The sequence below is a fragment of the Lepidochelys olivacea genome, assembly GCF_965140295.1.
Source record: "Lepidochelys olivacea isolate rLepOli2 genome assembly, chromosome: 7".
NCBI classification, from domain to species: Eukaryota; Metazoa; Chordata; order Testudines; family Cheloniidae; genus Lepidochelys; species Lepidochelys olivacea.
Window position 1 is genome coordinate 53229234 of NC_140417.1, and position 18601 is coordinate 53247834.

Here is an 18601-nt window from a genome sequence, read left to right on the forward strand (position 1 = left end):
ATTAGCTGCACTAGCACAGGGTATGTCTACCCAAGTTACAATCACACTTCCTGCTGCTGTCAGGAAAAGGGCCAGGCCAGGGATGAGAATATAACTCAGAGGCCCAGTCCTGCAAACACCTATGCCCATGAGTAATTGCATTCATGTCGGCAGTCCCATTAAAGCAAATGGGATTGTCTGCATGAATAAAGTTACTCATGTGTATGCGTGTTTGCAGGATCAGACCGGAGGAGTCCTGGTTTAACTACTAGACCACATTCGCTCTCTGCCTGTTATTCTATATGTTAACATATTTTGCCAGTGAAATCTGTACTTGTAACAAAATTATTTTAAATACTTACATGCCTTTTTATATTATCAAATGGTATTTTACAGTCTACAGTAGGTAGACAATGGCTCATTAATGGTTGTTCCCCTGCAGCAATTAGGTAATAGGTGTGTAAAAAGATTATTCTTTTTAAAATAAAAGACATTGAAAAAAAAATCCATGTAAAGAGATCAAGCATTCAATATATTACAAAATCCAAAGGCATGGCTGCCCATTAGCTCTGTTGGTTCAACAGCTGGTATTAATTATTAGTTAGAAATAAGATGCATTTATGCAAAATGAGGCAATCTACTGGATTTATTCACCATGGTTGTGAGAAAAGCGACCACCAATTCCCCTACTGATTCTGAACTGGCTGGTTTCATAGCTGTACTTTCGTGTGTGCTTAATGTTTCCTGCAGGTCTGAAAAAGTATGCAAAATATTTCAGTGCAGGGCCTTTGTATGGAAGTAATAGGAAATAAATGTCTCCCTTAAGGACTCTAGCTAGTACAGAACAGGGAGTTGGCCTTGATTCATAGATTCCTGGGCCAGAAGGGACAACTGTGATCATCTAATCTGACCTCCTGCACAGCACAGGCCACAGAGCTGCCCCCGCAATAATTCCTAGAGCAGAGCAGCAGTCAAAAAAACGAACAGAATGTTGGGTATCATTAGGAAAGGGATAGATAAGACAGAAAATATTATATTGCACCTATATAAAATCATGGTACACCTGCATCTTGAATACTGTGTGAAGATGCAGTCACTCCATCTAAAAAAAGATATATTGGAATTGGAAAAGGTTCAGAAAAGGGCAACAAAAATTATTAGGGATATGGAACAGCTACCACATGAGGGGAGAGATTAATAAGATTGGAACTTTTCAGCTTGGAAAAGAGACGACTTAGGAGGATATGACAGAGGTGTATGAAATCATGACTGGTGTGGAGAAAGCAAATAAGAAAGTGTTATTTACTCCTTCTCATAACAGAAGAACTAGGGGTCATCAAATGAAATTAATAGGCAACAGGTTGAAAACAAACAACAGGAAGTATTTTTTCCGACCACACATAGTTAATCTGTGGAACTCCTTGCCAGAGGATGTTGTGAAGGCCCAGACTGTAACAGGGTTCAAAAAAAGAACTAGATAAGTTCATGGCGGATAGGTCCATCAATGGCTATTAGCCAAGATGGGCAGGGATGGTGTCCCTAGCTTCTGTTTGCCAGAAGCTGGGAGTGGGCAACAGGGGATGGATCACTTGATGACTACCTGTTCTGTTCATTCCCTCTGGCATTGGCCACTGTCGGAAGACAGGATACTAGGCTGGATGGACCTTTGGTGTGACCCAGTATGGCCATTCTTATGTCAACCTGGATTTAAAAATTGTCAGTGATGGAGACTCCACCACAACCTTGGTAAATTGTTCCAATGATTAATTACCCTCATTGTTAAAAATATGTACCTTATTTCCAGGCTGAATTTGATGACAGCAGGGATTTGTGGGTGGGAAGAGTTGAGATCCTTAAACATTTTTGAAAATGGGTGCTGATTGATAAATTATTTTTCAGTTTTTCTATTTCCAAAGAAAAGGTCCATCCACACTTGAATGGAAGGATCCAAGCTAGAGATCTATACTGTTCTCCTTGTTATTTTTTTCACATAAAAAAAAGAAATTCTGATTCCATATCTGCCAGTTCATTTCTTTAAGCTGTAAAGGAGCCTGACAAAGAGGAACCTGGAGTTCATAAATCCTAAATGGGCTAGGACCACACTGGTATGGCTCCACAGCAACAGGGAGATGTCATTCCCAGCTCAGGTAGACATACCTGTGCTAGCTTTGCTCCAGCAAGTGCCTACAAATAGCGGTGCAGCCACAGGTGTGGCTCAGGCTAGCCACCCAAGTACAGTTCTGCCCAGCCCCCAACATACCTACTCAGGTGACTAGACCTCATGCCCTTCAAGCAACAGCTGTGATCCCTAAAAGCAGGTGAGTGGCATCCCCACTGGTTTAAAACAGAAGGTGTTGCTGGATGGACATTTTCTGCAAAGGGCTTTACACGTAGGTCTGAAATATCCCTTTGGGAAACTCTGGGCACTTCAGAGCCATCCATGTTAGCAATGGTGGGAGCACTAGGATAGACAAGGCTCCACCTCCTAGCCTGGAACCACAGAATCCCCTTCCCCTCCCCAATCATGGGAGCAGGAAGACAGTATGACTCTGAGGTTCTTCCTCCACTGTCTTTCCATCCATCCATCCATCCATCCTCTGCCTCTTTTCTCCTTCCCCCCTCCCAAATAATCACAGTGAGAAAAAATGCAGAATGAACAGCATCTTCGAACACCGCTTGACACATTCTCTTTTCTTTGGGATTTCTCTGCCTTCTCTCTTCTAACTCATGGCTGTGAACATGCTTTGGGATCTTTCTTTTTTTTAATGACAGGATACACTGTAAATCTCAAAGAGGAATCGCGAGGGGCTCAGGGGAAATGCCATAATTTTTTTCCTCAGCTGCAGCCAATCTTTTAAAATTAAAGCTCTTATGGTTTGCAAGTCAGAAGGCATTAAAGAAATGACTGATGGGGAAGTTTCTAGGAAGTCACATACATCAAGTGCAATAGTAATGTAGATATCCAAACAACTGCCAAGGGGCACTCAGATATTCCATTTATTACACCAGTGAGAGTTCAACAAACTCATGTGAAACTCTGCAAGAGGCTTTCTATTATAAGCAGCAATTGCACTTTGTGCAGCAACCTTGTTGAGATCTCCTATGCTAAAGCAAAAAGGGAACAGGTCAGTAATTGAGGACTCCTAAATGATGGAAGAATCACCAGATTCAGTTATCAGAGTAGCAGCCATGTTAGTCTGTATCCGCAAAAAGAAAAGGAGTACTAGTGGCACCTTAGAGACTAACAAATTCAGTTAGTGACAACTTCCTTTGAACCAGTGCTCCTGCAGAGAGCCTCTTAACATTGTGTGGGATATATTTTGGATGTAAAATACACCCCTCCCCTCAGCCATCACCATGGCAGCTGAAGGCCTGGTCACATAGACTTTAGCATGGATTGAGGACACTCTTAAACCATTTCAATAAACCAATTTATTTCAGCAGCTAATGCCAGTGCAGCGCCTCACAAATAGGTTCATTTCGTGCTCTGAAGCACTCCTGAGACAGATCAAGAGCAATAGTTATATGCAGGCAAGTCGTTGGGACTCTGATGTGCCACCTGCACTATTCAGTTTGCACACCCTCTGAGGCATGCTTGTGCTTCCTGAGAGTAGTCAGTCCAGTCTGGCCAAAGCTGAGATTACAGTACAGCCACACTCCATCTCCCAGTAGATAAGGCATCATTGCATTGAGAGCCTGGTCCAAAGCTCACTGAACTCCAGGAAAAGGCTCCCAGTGATGTCCGTGGGCATTGGGTTGGGCCCTGAGAGGAGTTTGTACTATTGCAGTTTGTTGAGCGCTGTTTGCCATTGGGGCTAACCCATTCCCCTCACCATTAAATAAATCAGCATTTGTATTTACATGGCCTGGACACTGGATCCCTAGAGGTGTGGAGGGTGGTATTATTATAAACTCCATGATCTGAACTCTCATGCACTAGATGATTGTAAGATGCCACAATCCTGACTGAAGAACAGAGAGAAAAGAATCCAAGACCCAATTCAGCCTAAAGAGATCCCAAGGATTAGTCACTTAAGAAAATGTAGTCAGAAGCTTGTGCTGGGACACTGCTGTGTGCCCAAGCAGTATATGGTAGGGTTTACCTTGTTGAGTGTAAAGTCCTCGGGTTCCTTTGCACTGGTAGAGTGCTACGCACATCTATGGTGCCATACAAATGACTAGAGCTGCTCGAAGTTTTTGACCAAACAAAACTTTCCTAACAAAAAGGGGGAGGGGGAAGCATCATTGAAAACACATTTTTGTGTGTGAAAACAACATTTGGTGTTTTGGGGGTTTTATTTGATTTTTGAAAAGGTAATTTTGGAATGAAGCCAAATCAGTTTTTATTTTGTTTCACCTCAAATTAATTGTTTTGGAAAACCAATAAGCTTCAGTTTGGGGATTTTGGTTGGTTTCTTCCTTTATAGGTCTAGAAAACTGTAATGCCTCTACATTTTCAGGTACCACCACTTAACAAATATCCACAAGCACAAATAGTAGCCCCAAAGAGGCAAGCCAATCACAACCCTGCTTTTTAAGCTAAGCATCTGCAGTCTAGTCCTGTGTTTACCTGTTCACCATGAAATATTCAGGTATTCCTTTGGATGTCCATCCAACAGAATTCTACCACAGTGTTACATTTACACTGCACCCTTCTAAACCAAAGGAGTCCTTCTGCAATAGAGAGACAAAGACAAACCCCAACTCTTACAAATAAATTCAACCGGATCTATAAGATCCCTATAGAGCAGACAAGACCTCAAATTTTCAGGTTTATATCAAGAGACCCATAAACTGCATGGAACTTTATGGGCCAGATCCTCAGCTGGTATAGACCAATCACTGAAGTAAATGGAGCTATGTGGATTGACACCAACCTACATCTACCTCAGAAAGCTGAAGGTCTGACACAGCTCTACCAAGAATCAAACCTGTGGTTGCATAAACTCTAGATGTTCCAAATCTGATGCTCGGGCCATTACACCATCCCTTTCAGTCAACCCCCTTTGAAAGAACACTGTGTTGAGAGAATCTTCTCCTTCCAATCAAGTGAAACTTTCTGCTACTAATGATGCCTTTATTCTCGTCCCCAAAGTGCACCGCACCAACTTTGAAAAAAAAAATCCCAATCAAACCAATAACAACGTAGCACATCAATAGATTCAGTACATTTTCCATCTGTGAATGGTTTCTTTCAATTCCCATGGAAGGCATCCCAGCACGGAAGCTCCTCACAGAATTATTATGGAAATAACAGAGCGAGTTTCACTATAATAGTTTGATCACAGTAATGCCTATTTTGCACCTCACGGTTTGAGGTGAAAAAAAGGCATTATAGAAAGAAAGAAGTTCTATCCAGATGGCAATTATGGTCTGAAGCATAGAAAGGCTCCCCACAAGATCAAAGGGCAGGAAAGACAATTGGATATAGTGCATGAATTTTATTAGGGCTGTCAAGTGATTAAAAAAATTAATCACGCAATTAATTGCGCTGTTAAACAATAATAGAATACCATTTATTTAAATATATTTGATGTTTTCTACATTTTCAAATATATTGATTTCAGTTACAACACAGAATACAAAGCATACAGTGCTCACTTTATATTTATTTTTGATTACAAGTATTTGTACTGTAAAAAACAAAAGAAATAGTATTTTTCAATTCACCTAATACTAGTACTGTAGTGCAATGTCTTTATCATGAAAGTTGAACTTACAGATGTAGAATTAAGTTAAAAAAAACTGCATTCAAAAATAAAACATTGTAAAATTTTAGATCCTGCAGGTCCGCTCAGTCTTACTTCTTGTTCAGCCAATCGCTCAGACAAACAAGTTTGGTTACATTTTCAGGAGATAATGCTGCCCACTTCTTGTTTACAATGTCACCTGAAAGTGAGAACAGGCGTTCACATGGCACTATATTTACGTGCCAGATGCGCTAAAGATTCATATATCTCTTTGTGCTTCAATCACCATTCCAGGGGACATGAGTCTATGCTGATGACAAGTTCTGCTTGATAACAATCCAAAGCAGTGCGGACTGACTGGTGTTCAGTTTCATTATCTGAGTCAGATGCCACCAGCAGAAGGTTGATTTTCTTTTTTGGTGATTCAGTTTCTGTAGTTTCCGCATCGGAGTGTTGCTCTTTTAAGACTTCTGAAAGCATGCTCTACACTTCATCCCTGTCAGATTTTGGAAGGCACTTCAGGTTCTTAAACCTTGGGTTGAGTGCTGTAGCTATCTTTTGAAATCTCACATTGATACCTGTAAGGGGACTCGCTGGGGCTCGTCCCTCTGTGGGGTGGTGGGGCACCACACCGCCTCGCTACACCCTCTCTGCTGGGTTGGGGAATACCCAGTCTATGGCCCAGACCTTCAGGCAGGGCCCTGCAAACAGTACAATATAAGCCAGAGCCCTGGGTCAGGGCGGGACAGCAAACAAACAAACAAAGTCAGAAGCTCAGGCCCTCAGGCAAGGACTGAGCAAATAGTTCAACAGCAAACCCCAAGCTCCTGGCTTTGATCCACCAGGGAGAGGGGGAGACTGCTACCCGCAAGGTGGGTGGCAGGGGGGGACACAGGCCCACCCACTCCACTGCGTCCCAGCCCAGGACCCAAGCAGCGGCAGAAGACCCGCTGCTGTGTCAGTGGGGATCCTGCCCGCAACACACTGACATTGGCTCTGGCAGCGCTGCAGCCAGACTAGGGTCAGCTGCCCCTGGGCTACTTCTGGACTCCCCCTCGTAGGATACCTACGTCAGGGTGGTGTCCTTGGAGGGTTCCAGCACCATGGGTTCCTCCGGGTAGCTGGCAAGGGGTAGGCTTGGCAGCTCTTCTGGGTAGCCAGCGATGGGTAGGCTTGGCAGCTCCTTCATGCACCGGTCGGCATTAGGCATTGGCCAGTCTGGACAGTCTTCGAGTCGGCCGTGGATTGCCGGGGTCTCCCAAGCCGGAGCCAGGCCACAGGTGTCTGGCCTCTCCGGTGGCTGCCGCCCAAGTGAGTTCTGGGGTTGGGCTTTTATACCTCCTGTCCTGCACCTTGACCTCTGGGGGGGCGGGCCAAGGATCCACTGGCTCCACTCACTTTGGTGTCTGGGGAGGTTCTTCCCTCTGCGGGGTGGTGGGGCACCACACCACCTCGTTACAGTACCTTCTTTGCGTTTTGTCAAATCTGCAGTGAAACTATTCTTAAAATGAACAACATATGCTGGGTCATCATCCAAGCTGCTATAGCATGAAATATTTGTCAGAATGTGGGTAAAATAGAGCAGTGGACATACAATTCTCCCCCAGGGAATTCAGTCACATATTCAATTAACACACATTTTTAACGAGCATCATCAGCATGGAAGCGTGTCCTCTGGAATGGTGGCCGAAGCATGAAGGGGCATATGAATGTTTAGTATGTCTGACACATAAATATCTTGCAAATGCCTGTTCTCACTTTCTGGTGACATCGTAAAAAAGAAGCGGGCAGCATGATCTCCTGTAAATGTAAACAAATTTGTTTGTCTTAGCGGTTGGCTGAACAAGAAGTAGGACTGAGTAGATTTGTAGGCTCTGAAGTTTTACATTGTTTTGTTTTTTGAGTGCAGCCACATAACAAAAAAAAGTCTACATTTGTAAGCTGTACTTTCACAGCAAAGAGAATGCATTACACTACTTGTATGAGGTGAATTGAAAAAAACAGTCGACTGTTTCTTTTGTTTATCATTTTTACAAGGCAAATATTTATAATAAAAAACAATATACACTTTGATTTCAATTACAACACAGAATACAATGTATATGAAAATGTAGTAAAACATACAACATATTTAATAAATTTTAATTGGTATTCTATTGTTTAATAGTGTGATTAAAACAGTGATTAATCACGATTAATTTTTTTTTGAGTTAATTGCGTGAGTTAACTGCGATTAATCGACAGCCCTAGATTTTATCCCAACTCCTTCTCTTTAATACATACTTTATGGCATCTAAAGACTGATCTATGGGCTAGACCTATGAGTAATCCAATCTCTAGGCAGAATGTGGGAGTTAGAGTTAGATCCAAAGCTCACAGAGGTCAATAAAGAGTCCTGACACTGATTTCAGTGGGATTTGGATCAGGCTCTAAAGCACAAAGGGCAAGAAAATTAGGAAGCCAGATATTTGGCAGACTCCTTTTAGCAGTCTAAGAGCTCATCTACACAGCACATTAGCAGTGCCTGCATCGATGCACAAAGCACTGCATCGTGGGTAGCTATCCCAAAGTGCAACTTGCCGCAGTGTGTTTTGGGAAGTTTGTGCAATGCCTCATGGGACCAAAACATTGTTGCAGGGGAGAATGGGAACATTGCATAGGCATCCCATGATGCACTGTGCTCAACGGCAAACAACCCAGTGGTTTTCACACTATGACATACACCATAGCCCCAGAAGCATGGAGCCTGCTTAGTAGTGCATTCTTGCTCTGAGCATCTCCAACACCTCGCACCTTCCCCTGCAGTATTTCCAGAGCCAAAGTAGGGTCTGCCGCGATGTGCTGCAAACAGCCCTGCTGCAAGCCATTGAAAAAAACAATTCACAGTTGCTGCTGGCAGTCACAGAGCAGCTGCACTCTGTTGAGCGCCGTTTCTGGTCCCGTGAAACAAGCACTGACTGGTGGGATCGCATCGTTTTGCAGGTATGGGATAACGAGCAGTGGCTGCAGAACTTTTGAATGCAGAAGGCCATCTTCCAAGAACTTTGTGCAGAGCTTTCCCCTGCCCTGCAGTTCAGAAACACAAAAATGAGAGCTGCTCTGACAGCGGAGAAGTGAGTGGCGATCGCTAATTGGAAGCTTGCAACGCCAGACAGTTACCTGTCAGCAGGGAATCAGTTTGGAGTAGGTAAACCAACCGTGGGAGCTGCTGTGCTCCAAATGTGCAGGGCCATGAGTCGACTTCTGCTATGAAGGGTAGTGAGTCTGGGAAATGTGCAGGACATAGTGGATGGTTTTGCCACGGTGGGGTTTCCTGAATTGCGGTGGGGAGATAGATGGCACGCATATCCCCATCTTGGCACCAGAACACCTTGCCAAAGAGTACATAAACCAAAAGGGATACTTTTCAATGGTGTTGAAAAGCACTGGTGGATCACAGGGGGCATTTCACCGACATCAACATAGGATGGTCAGGAAAGGTTCATGACGCACGCATCTTTAGGAACTCGGGTCTGTTCAAAAAGCTGCAATCCAGGTTAATTTGGGTTTGAATAGAGACTGGGAGTGGCTGGGTCATTACACATATTGAATCTATTTCCCCATGTGAAGTATCCTCACACCTTTTTGTCAACCGTCTAAATGGGCCATCTTGATTATCACTACAAAAGTTTTTTTCTCCTGCTGATAATAGCTCATCTGAATTAATTTGCCTTTTACAGTTTGTATGGCAACTTCCACCTTCTCTGTATGGATATATATCTTCTTACTATATGTTCCATTCTATGCATCCAATGAAGTGGGCTGTAGCCCATGAAAGCTCATGCTCTAATAAATTGGTTAGTCTCTAAGGTGCCACAAGTCCTCCTGTTCTTTTTGCGGATACAGACTAACACGGCTGCTGCTCTGAAACAGGCAGACAAAAGTAACAGCTGCAATTGCTTTAATATTCCTGGGACTAGATCCAGCTGGCTGTTGGAGAAGAAAAGGGTCATAGTGCCTGTGTTCTTTTGGAGATGGCTTGCATCCCCCGACAGGAACAGTACCAGTACACAGTCGCAGCACTCAGGAAAACATAGGGACTGCAATTGTGCCCCCTTGCATGCCCATGAGAGCTAGTCACTGCTAGGCTCTTAACAACCAAACTAGAGCAGGTATATCTCAGCAGGGACAAATAATTCACAGTCCTTTAAAGTCCAGCCTATATGCAAAGAAAATGAATTACCGTGTTAGATGACTGGTACAAGACCAGCAGTGTTCGGAAGAGGGGGTATCTTCCCCTTTTGCACACCCAGGATTTCACACTCAGTAAACACATTCAGGAAGGACTTAGTGTGGGTTCTGGGACTGAGTCACAAGTGCCTAATGGGAGCACGAGTTGTCATGTGACCCCAGCTGTGATAGCTTGATAACTGCCCCTTTGGTGTCCTGTTCCTACAGTGTTGTATGTGGAACAAGTTACTGAGCGGAGCCCAACAGCCCACAACAGAAATTTCTATGGAAACTGCTACCCATTCTCTCTCCATGCACTGCACTGAAAGTACACTGCTACCCAACACTAGTGCTGCTCTCCACTGGGTCCTTGCACTAGGGTGACTGTGCAAAGACCTCCACACAGGGAAGGGCATCTCTTTAGGGGAGAAATCATTTAAAAGGACACCTTTAAATGTACAAGCCACACTACATATTTTATAAGCAACAGTACTTGGAAGAAAATGTCTGGTCTGGTGCTGGATGCAGGGTCTGATGCTGGACGCAATGATCTCTCCATGAGGAGAAGTTGTAGCTGAATGTCCCGGTCATTTCTGGCCCTGGCAGTCAGGTTGTGGCAATGGGTACACTTCTGTGGGACATGTCCCTCTCCCAGGCAATGGATGAACTGTGGGTAACCGTCAGTTACTGGGAAGGCATCCTAGCAGGAAATGCACCTCTTCAGCTTGGAAGATCCAGGCACAACGGTGAGGGAGAAAGCTTCCCAGTCTGGAAGGGCAGGAAGCAGGAAAATGAAGTCCTAAGCTATGAGCTAACAAGGAGGGTAAGTAGGAAGGAAAAATTAAGGTTTTTTTGTTTTTTGTTTTAATAGAGAGAGAACAAGAAAAGGAAAGAAGTAACTACTAAACTACACTAAAACTAACAGGTCAGGCACTATCTAACAGGTCAAAGGAGACGCAGGCTGTGCTGTGGATTCAGTCCCAGACCATAGGCAGTAGAGAAGGAACTGGGGGGAGCAGTCAGACCGCATAGTGCTACATATACATGACTCTCACAGCGTGAGATGGGGAGGTGCACATGTGCGGTCCAACGGGCACTGCTGATGAAGATCCTCCAATCCCAAGAGCAGGGGGCGCTGCCGCGCCTACAGGGGCATCACTGGAAGAACAGTACTTTCAAGTTCAAATTAGCTCGTATTCATTTACATGGCCCAACAGTGCCACATTTTTACAATAAACCAGAGGGGGTTTCTTCATCCAGAAAATTTGGTTACAAGGATGCAAAGCAAAAAATAGTCAATTTAGTATTTGGTGCCTCACAGATATGGCAGCCAATGACAACTGTGTACGTAGATCTGAAGACAGAACTTGGCCCTTCACATGTATGACAGCTCACGAGTCAGAATTGGTTTGGTCAAGGAGCCTACACAGAAGCAACTAAAATAACTAACCTTCCTGTGGAAACCTCAGCCCCCACCTTCTTATATCTATTTTGGTTCCCCTCTAGTTCATTCTAACTGTAAGAGGCTCTGACTCAGACATAATGAGAATCATTCACCTTAATTCTAGCACTGAAGAGATTTATGAAATCTTGTACACTTAGAGGAGTGTGTGAAATGATGAACTGCTGAGCCTCAGGGGAAAAAAAGAGCTCTTTCAGATCTCTGATCAGGGTCAAACTAAACATTGAGACTTAAAAATAACAAATAAATCCACGTGAAGACAAAGGTCTATTGTATGTTGCTCACTCCTCCAGAACAACCCACAGCAGGGTGAGTGTTACATGGGAAAACTCAGTGCAATTTCACTCTAGCATTCTCAGCTCTTTTCTTCTGTTGATGGTGAGGGCTGCGGACAAAGAGAAAAAAGATTTGGGTGCCTACAAATAGGCAGTAGGGGATACTGTCTTCCAAATGCACAGATTGCCACAGTTTCTTACAGAAATCCCATGAACCTAAGAACACTAGAGCAGAGGCACAGTCCACTGCAAGCTACTCCCTCCTCACTCCACCCCATAGCTCACAAAGGAGCTGTGCTGCTAGAAGGTGCCACTAAAGATGGATGAGAGGAGAATTAGGGCGTAGTGGGAGTTCCAACTAGAATGCTCCAGGCTTGCCAGGGTATGACAGTCCAGAAAGCAGATTCCCCTGACTCTACCCCTCCTCTTTGGGAGGGAGAAAAAGTATGTCCTTCCTCTCTCTACTTACCAGCTCGACTTGACCAATGTTCCCTTATGAAAATATACGTAGAGTTCAATAGGAAATGCTAACTGTGTATAGGCTTTTCAGACCATCCTCCAGAATTGTACAGAAAATGATATCCATGCTACAGGATTCTATAGGAAGGCTCAGAACAATCTATAGAAAGGGTCCCATTCTCTGTTAAATTCTGCTGGGTTTTTAACAGTAAATTCTAGAGAAACTTGTTAATTTTCTATTAAACCTTATTGGTTTAACCCTATTACATTATATGGGATGCTGTATTAACTTTTATTTTCAATAAGGGTATTTGATTGAGTCTTAGCTCTTCCAAGCAACAGAGCCGGTTGGAGTAAAGATTGGTCTTAAACCCGTGAACATCAGTTTCTTCTTTATTTAATTGCCATAACTTTAGTTCCAGAGCCTCTGGAAGAGCTTCCAGCCCTGCAGGCAATTCTCTCTGCACACACTGCTTAGGATCTCAAACTCCTGCAAAGGAAATGCACAAGTATGAATTCAGAACTCAACAACCATGGGAGCTCTGCCTATGGAGGTGTAGTGAGGCAGAGTGGCCTCTGTCTAGGTTCCTTCTGCACTCTGAACTCTAGGGTACAGATGTGGAGACCTGCATGAAAGACCCCCTAAGCTTATTCTTACCAGCTTAGGTTAAAAACTTCCCCAAGGTATAAACTTTGCCTTGTCCTTGAACCGGATGCTGCCACCACCAAGTGTTTTAAATGAAGAACAGGGAAAGAGCCCACTTGGAGATGTCTTCCCCCAAAATATCCCCTCAAGCCCTACACCCCCTTTCCTTGGGAAGGTTTGATAAGAATCCTAACCAATTTGTACAGGTGAACACAGACCCAAACCCTTGGATCTTAAGACCAATGAAAAGCAATCCGGTTCTTAAAGGAAGGATTTTAATTAAAGAAAAGGTAAAAGAATCACCTCTGTAAAATCAGGATGGTAAATGCCTTAAAGGGTAATCAGCTTCAAAACATAGAGAATCCCTCTAGACAAAACCTTAAGTTACAAAAAGACACAAAAACAGGAATATACATTCCATCCAGCACAGCTTATTTTACCAGCCATTAAACAAAAGGAAATCTAACGCATTTCTAGCTAGATTACTTACTAACTTAACAGGAGTTGTAAGGCTGCATTCCTGATCTGTTCCCAGCAAAAGCATAGAATATAGAATAGAATATCAGGGTTGGAAGGGACCTCAGGAGGTCATCTAGTCCAACCCCCTGCTCAAAAGCAGGACCCATACCCAATTAAATCATCCCAGCCAGGGCTTTGTCAAGCCTGACCTTAAAAACTTCTAAGGAAGGAGATTCCACCACCTCCGTAGGCAACGCATTCCAGCGTTTCACCACCCTCCTAGTGAAAAAGTTTTTCCTAATATCCAATCTAAACCTCCCCCACTGCAACTTGAGACCATTACTCCTTGTCCTGTCCTCTTCCACCACTGAGAATAGTCTAGAACCATCCTCTCTGGAACTACCTCTCAGGTAGTTGAAAGCAGCTATCAAATCCCCCCTCATTCTTCTCTTCTGCAGACTAAACAATCCCAGTTCCCTCAGCCTCTCCTCAAAAGTCATGTGTTCCAGACCCCTAATCATTTTTGTTGCCCTTCGCTGGACTCTCTCCAATTTATCCACATCCTTCTTGCAGTGTGGGGCCCAAAACTGGACACAGTAATCCAGATGAGGCCTCACCAATGTCGAATAGAGGGGGACGATCACGTCCCTCAATCTGCTCGCTATGCCCCTACTTATACATCCCAAAATGCCACTGGCCTTCTTGGCAACAAGGGCACACTGCTGGCTCATATCCAGCTTCTCGTCCACTGTCACCCCTAGGTCCTTTTCCGCAGAACTGCTGCCTAGCCATTCGATCCCTAGTCTGTAGCTGTGCATTGGGTTCTTCCGTCCTAAGTGCAGGACCCTGCACTTATCCTTATTGAACCACATCAGATTTCTTTTGGCCCAATCCTCCAATTTGTCTAGGTCCCTCTGTATCCTATCCCTGCCCTCCAGCGTATCTACCACTCCTCCCAGTTTAGTATCATCCACAAATTTGCTGAGAGTGCAATCCACACCATCCTCCAGATCATTTATGAAGATATTGAACAAAACCGGCCCCAGGACCGACCCCTGGGGCACTCCACTTGATACCGGCTGCCAACTAGACATGGAGCCATTGATCACTACCCGTTGAGCCCGACAATCTAGCCAACTTTCTACCCACCTTATAGTGCATTCATCCAGCCCATACTTCTTTAACTTGCTGACAAGAATACTGTGGGAGACCGTGTCAAAAGCTTTGCTAAAGTCAAGAAACAATACATCCACTGCTTTTCCTTCATCCACAGAACCAGTAATCGATTCATAGAAGGCAATTAGATTAGTCAGGCAAGCTGGTCGCCTGCCATACTTACTATTTTTTCGACACATCGGGATGGTTTGTCCCTGTAACCTCAACAGGGATTCCTTGAAATACAGCTAGCTCTCCTGGACTCCTTTCCCCTTCATGTTAGTCCCCCAGGGGATCCTACCCATCGGTTCCCTGAGGGAGTCGAAGTCTGCTTTCCTGAAGTCCAGGGTCCGTATCCTGCTGCTTACCTTTCTTCCCTGTGCCAGGATCCTGAACTCAACCAACTCATGGTCACTGCCTCCCAGATTCCCATCCACTTTTGCTTCCCCTACTAATTCTTCCCGGTTTGTGAGCAGCAGGTCAAGAAAAGCTCCCCCCCAGTTGGCTCCTCTAGCACTTGCACCAGGAAATTGTCCCCTACGCTTTCCAAAAACTTCCTGGATTGTCTATGCACCGCTGTACTGCTCTCCCAGCAGATATCAGGAAAATTAAAGTCACCCATGAGAACCAGGGCATGCGATCTAGTAGCTTCCGCGAGCTGCCGGAAGAGAGCCTCATCCACCTCATCCCCCTGGTCCGGTGGTCTATAGCAGACTCCCACCACTACATCACTCCTGTTGCTCACACTTCTAAACTTAATCCAGAGACAGTCAGGTTTTTCTGCAGTATCGTACCGGAGCTCTGAGCAGTCATACTGCTCCCTTACATACAGTGCTACTCCCCCACCTTTTCTGCCCTGCCTGTCCTTCCTGAACAGTTTATAACCATCCATGACAGTACTCCAGTCATGTGAGTTATCCCACCAAGTCTCTGTTATTCCAATCACGTCATAATTCCTTGACATCACCAGGACCTCCAGTTCTCCCTGCTTGTTTCCAAGGCTTTGTGTATTCGTATATAAGCATTTGAGATAACCTGCATCACACAGACAGACAAACTCTTTGTTCCTCCCCCTCCAGATTTGAAAGTATCTTGTCCCCTCATTGGTCATTTTGGGTCACGTGCCAGCGAGGTTATCTTAGCTTCTCAACCCTTTACAGGTGAAAGGGTTTTGCCTCTGGCCAGGAGGGATTTTATAGCACTGTATATAGAAAGGTGGTTACCCTTCCCTTTATATTTATGACAGCCTCCCACTGAGCCAAAGCGGGAGGAGCCTTTCTGTGATCCTTGGTGGGCAGATACAGGCCAGGCTCACCCCTCCCACCAGAAGCTAAGGTGCAGGACAGAAAGTATAAAAGGCGGGGTCTTTAACCCAGTTGAGTCTGAGCCAGACGTCTCCAGGCTGCTGCAGATCCCCAGAGTGGAACCCATGCTGCACCACACCCTGCCCCTGGAGGAGGCCAACCCAGGCGAAGAGCTGCCAGGACTGCTGCTTGCCACATACCCCAAAGAGGTGGCGGACAACCCCAAGCCGCAGATACATGATGGTGGGAGAGTAGGAAGTAGCCCAGGAAAAGCCGACTATAGTCTGGTTGTGTTGCTGCCTTAACACCAGTCACCGTGTTTTGGGAGGATCCCTGCTGACCCAGTGACAGAACACTCTGCCACTGTTAGGGCCCCAGGCTCAGACCTGGTGGAGTAGGGTGGGCCCAGGTCCTGCTACCCCATGCTGCCAAACCCACCCCTGGGGTGGCAGCCTCCCCACCTTAAGCCAAGGAGCCTGCACTTGTCTGCCATTTGCTAGAGCTAGGACAACAGACTGTTTGTTGCTCCAGCCCTGCCTGAGGGTCCGAGCTCCCTAAGTCTGTTTGGTGCTCCACCCTGGCTGGGGCCTGAGCCCCTAGATTGTTTCCCTGAGGGTCTGAGCCCTAAGACTGTTTGTTTGGCCCTGTCTGAAGGCCTGAGCTCATAGACTGCTTGTAGTTCCACCCTGATTAAGGGCCTGAACTCGAAGACTCTGTTTGCTTATTTGCTCTGTCCTGCCTGAGGATCTGCACTCCAAGACTATTGATTCCTCCACCCGGCCTGAGGGCTGGATCCCCGTGACTGCTTGTTTGCTATACTCTATCCTGCCAGAGGGGCCTCAACCCCAACATTTGAATCGCTACTCCCCTGAAACGGGGCAATGCCTCAGCGAATGCAATGAAGCAGAGTGGTCTCCCACTGAGCCAGTGGGGTGGGAAAGGGGAGAGGACATCACTGCTAATACTACAGGAGGGCTAGCAAGATTAGGTTCTGGGCAAGCAAGAGAAGGGGGCATTGCTTCCATTTGGGATTGTTTTCACCAGAAAATTACACTGAGTTAGAGCACAACCTTGAAAGCTCATGTTAACTACGAGATATTGATTATGGCTTTTGCAATCGGTTTAGATAAGATCGAGCTGGTCATGAATTAACCTGTTGGGGCCAAGGATTTACCCAATACCAGATGATACAATGTTGAACATGACTTGCCCCGGTGTACACTGGCTGCAAAGTCATAGTTATCACAGGATGAGTGTAACAGGATACATCCCTGTGTTCACACTCTACAGAGGTGTGATTTTTGTACAAGGCACGTCTTGTGAAGAGTCATTTAAAAATTCATAATTTGCTTGTCAGAATTGTCCTGGTAAAATGTGCATGGCAACACTGTGTGAAGATTCTCCTCTATGGTGTTATTAACACATATTCCAAACCCCCCAATCCTGCCCACATAGAAGCTGGCAAATAGGTCTGTCCTAAACAAAGGAATGTGTGATTGGCTTAATTTGAATTTAACCAGTAAACAGAGTCATCAAGAAGAAAGGGAAGACAAAGGATGTTCAAACAGATAAAAATCCCAGCAGGGAACATGCTTCCACGTAGGCTCTGTGGCTCCTGGTGCTCACCTGGAAATGTTTTTCCAAGAGGAGGACTGAAACTATGAAAAGGAGGACCAAAATCCCAAGGCACCCCTCTCTCACTCCCTGCCCATTGCATTCACTGCACTTGAAGAGACAAAAGGAAGCAGCCATTAGACTCTGGGGGAGGGGTCTTGACCTAAAGAGTTTGGTCAGTCAGACTGCATGTGGTGAGAAAATTTTGCTTTGAATCTAATATAGTTTGTTAAGTTAGGCACTAATAAGCATATTACCTTTATTTTTCTTGTAAACATTTCTGACCTTTATGCCTTATTACTTCGACTCACTTAAAATCTCTCTCTTTATAGTTAATACACTTGTTTTACTGTTTAATCTAATCCAGTGTGTTCAAGTTGAAGTGTCTGGGTAAATCCATTTGGGGTAACACGTTGTGTGCAAATTCCCTTAAAAGGAATAAGGGACTTAACATATTTGTCCTGTCCAGGAGAGGGCTGGGCAATACAAGACATACATTTCTGGGGCAAAATCTGGGACTGGGAGTGTATTGGGGTCACCCTGCAGCATAACCATGGCTAGTAAGAGCCAAAATCTGGCTGCAACACACACAGACATGGCTAGAAGTGACTTACATGCAGGAGGCTGTTTGTGAGCAATCCAGGTTGGAAGCTACAGCAGCAAAGCAGTGTAAAGGGCACCCCAGGTTAGAGGACCGGGGTGACACAGTTACTCAGTCTGGATTGTACCCTGGCATGTCACAGTGAGTTCACCCAACTCCTCAATGTCATGCTCTAATTCAGTGTAATTTCCTGGGGTGAACCCTTCTTTTGTGCTTTAAAATGTTAGACTCCAAATCAAGAAAACAGGATGCGGACAAACTTAAAACCAGAAATAAAGAGGAATATTCTTCTTTTGCCAATATCTTTGCATCTTACTTTTATCAAGAATGGATCTTTCCATAATCTGCATTTGATACAGCTCATATGGAGAACAGGAGTTTGTAAAGAACATACCTTGAGCAAAGCATGGAAGAGGAGAAACTACAGCGCTACAGGTATGTTCCAGCCCACTGGAAAAGAGAAAAATAATCAATGATGCAGAACACAACAATGTAATGCAGCCACTGGAAGAATAAAGTGCAAAATGTTCTGTCAGCTCAAACTAAAAAAAGGAACTACCACCCTGAGTCATCTGTGAAACATGACAAGCATCTTTCTTCCATTTTCTTCAACTAGTAATGTTGTTTTTAAAAGCTAATAGTCACCATTTGTCTATGAATCATCTGATATGAGGCAACAGCATCCAAGTCCAAGTCTATATGAAACCCAAGGCAACATCATCTGTGTTTATTATTCTACAAAGAGCAG

The 18601-nt window shown here is 44.7% G+C and overlaps 1 protein-coding gene across 3 annotated transcripts in view; it reads right to left on the bottom strand.

Annotated features, from left to right (window-relative positions):
* The window catches only part of SORBS1 (sorbin and SH3 domain containing 1), a 262246-nt gene that overhangs the window by 172152 nt on the left and 71493 nt on the right, over positions 1-18601 (bottom strand). For 2 of the 3 annotated variants that reach the window (XM_084635571.1, XM_084635575.1), the window contains exon 2: positions 18248-18303. The exons of the other annotated variant lie outside the window; for it this stretch is intronic. The gene's annotated coding sequence lies outside the window, so the exon portion shown is untranslated. The remainder of the gene's footprint in view (positions 1-18247; positions 18304-18601) is intronic. 3 annotated transcript variants of the gene reach the window in all.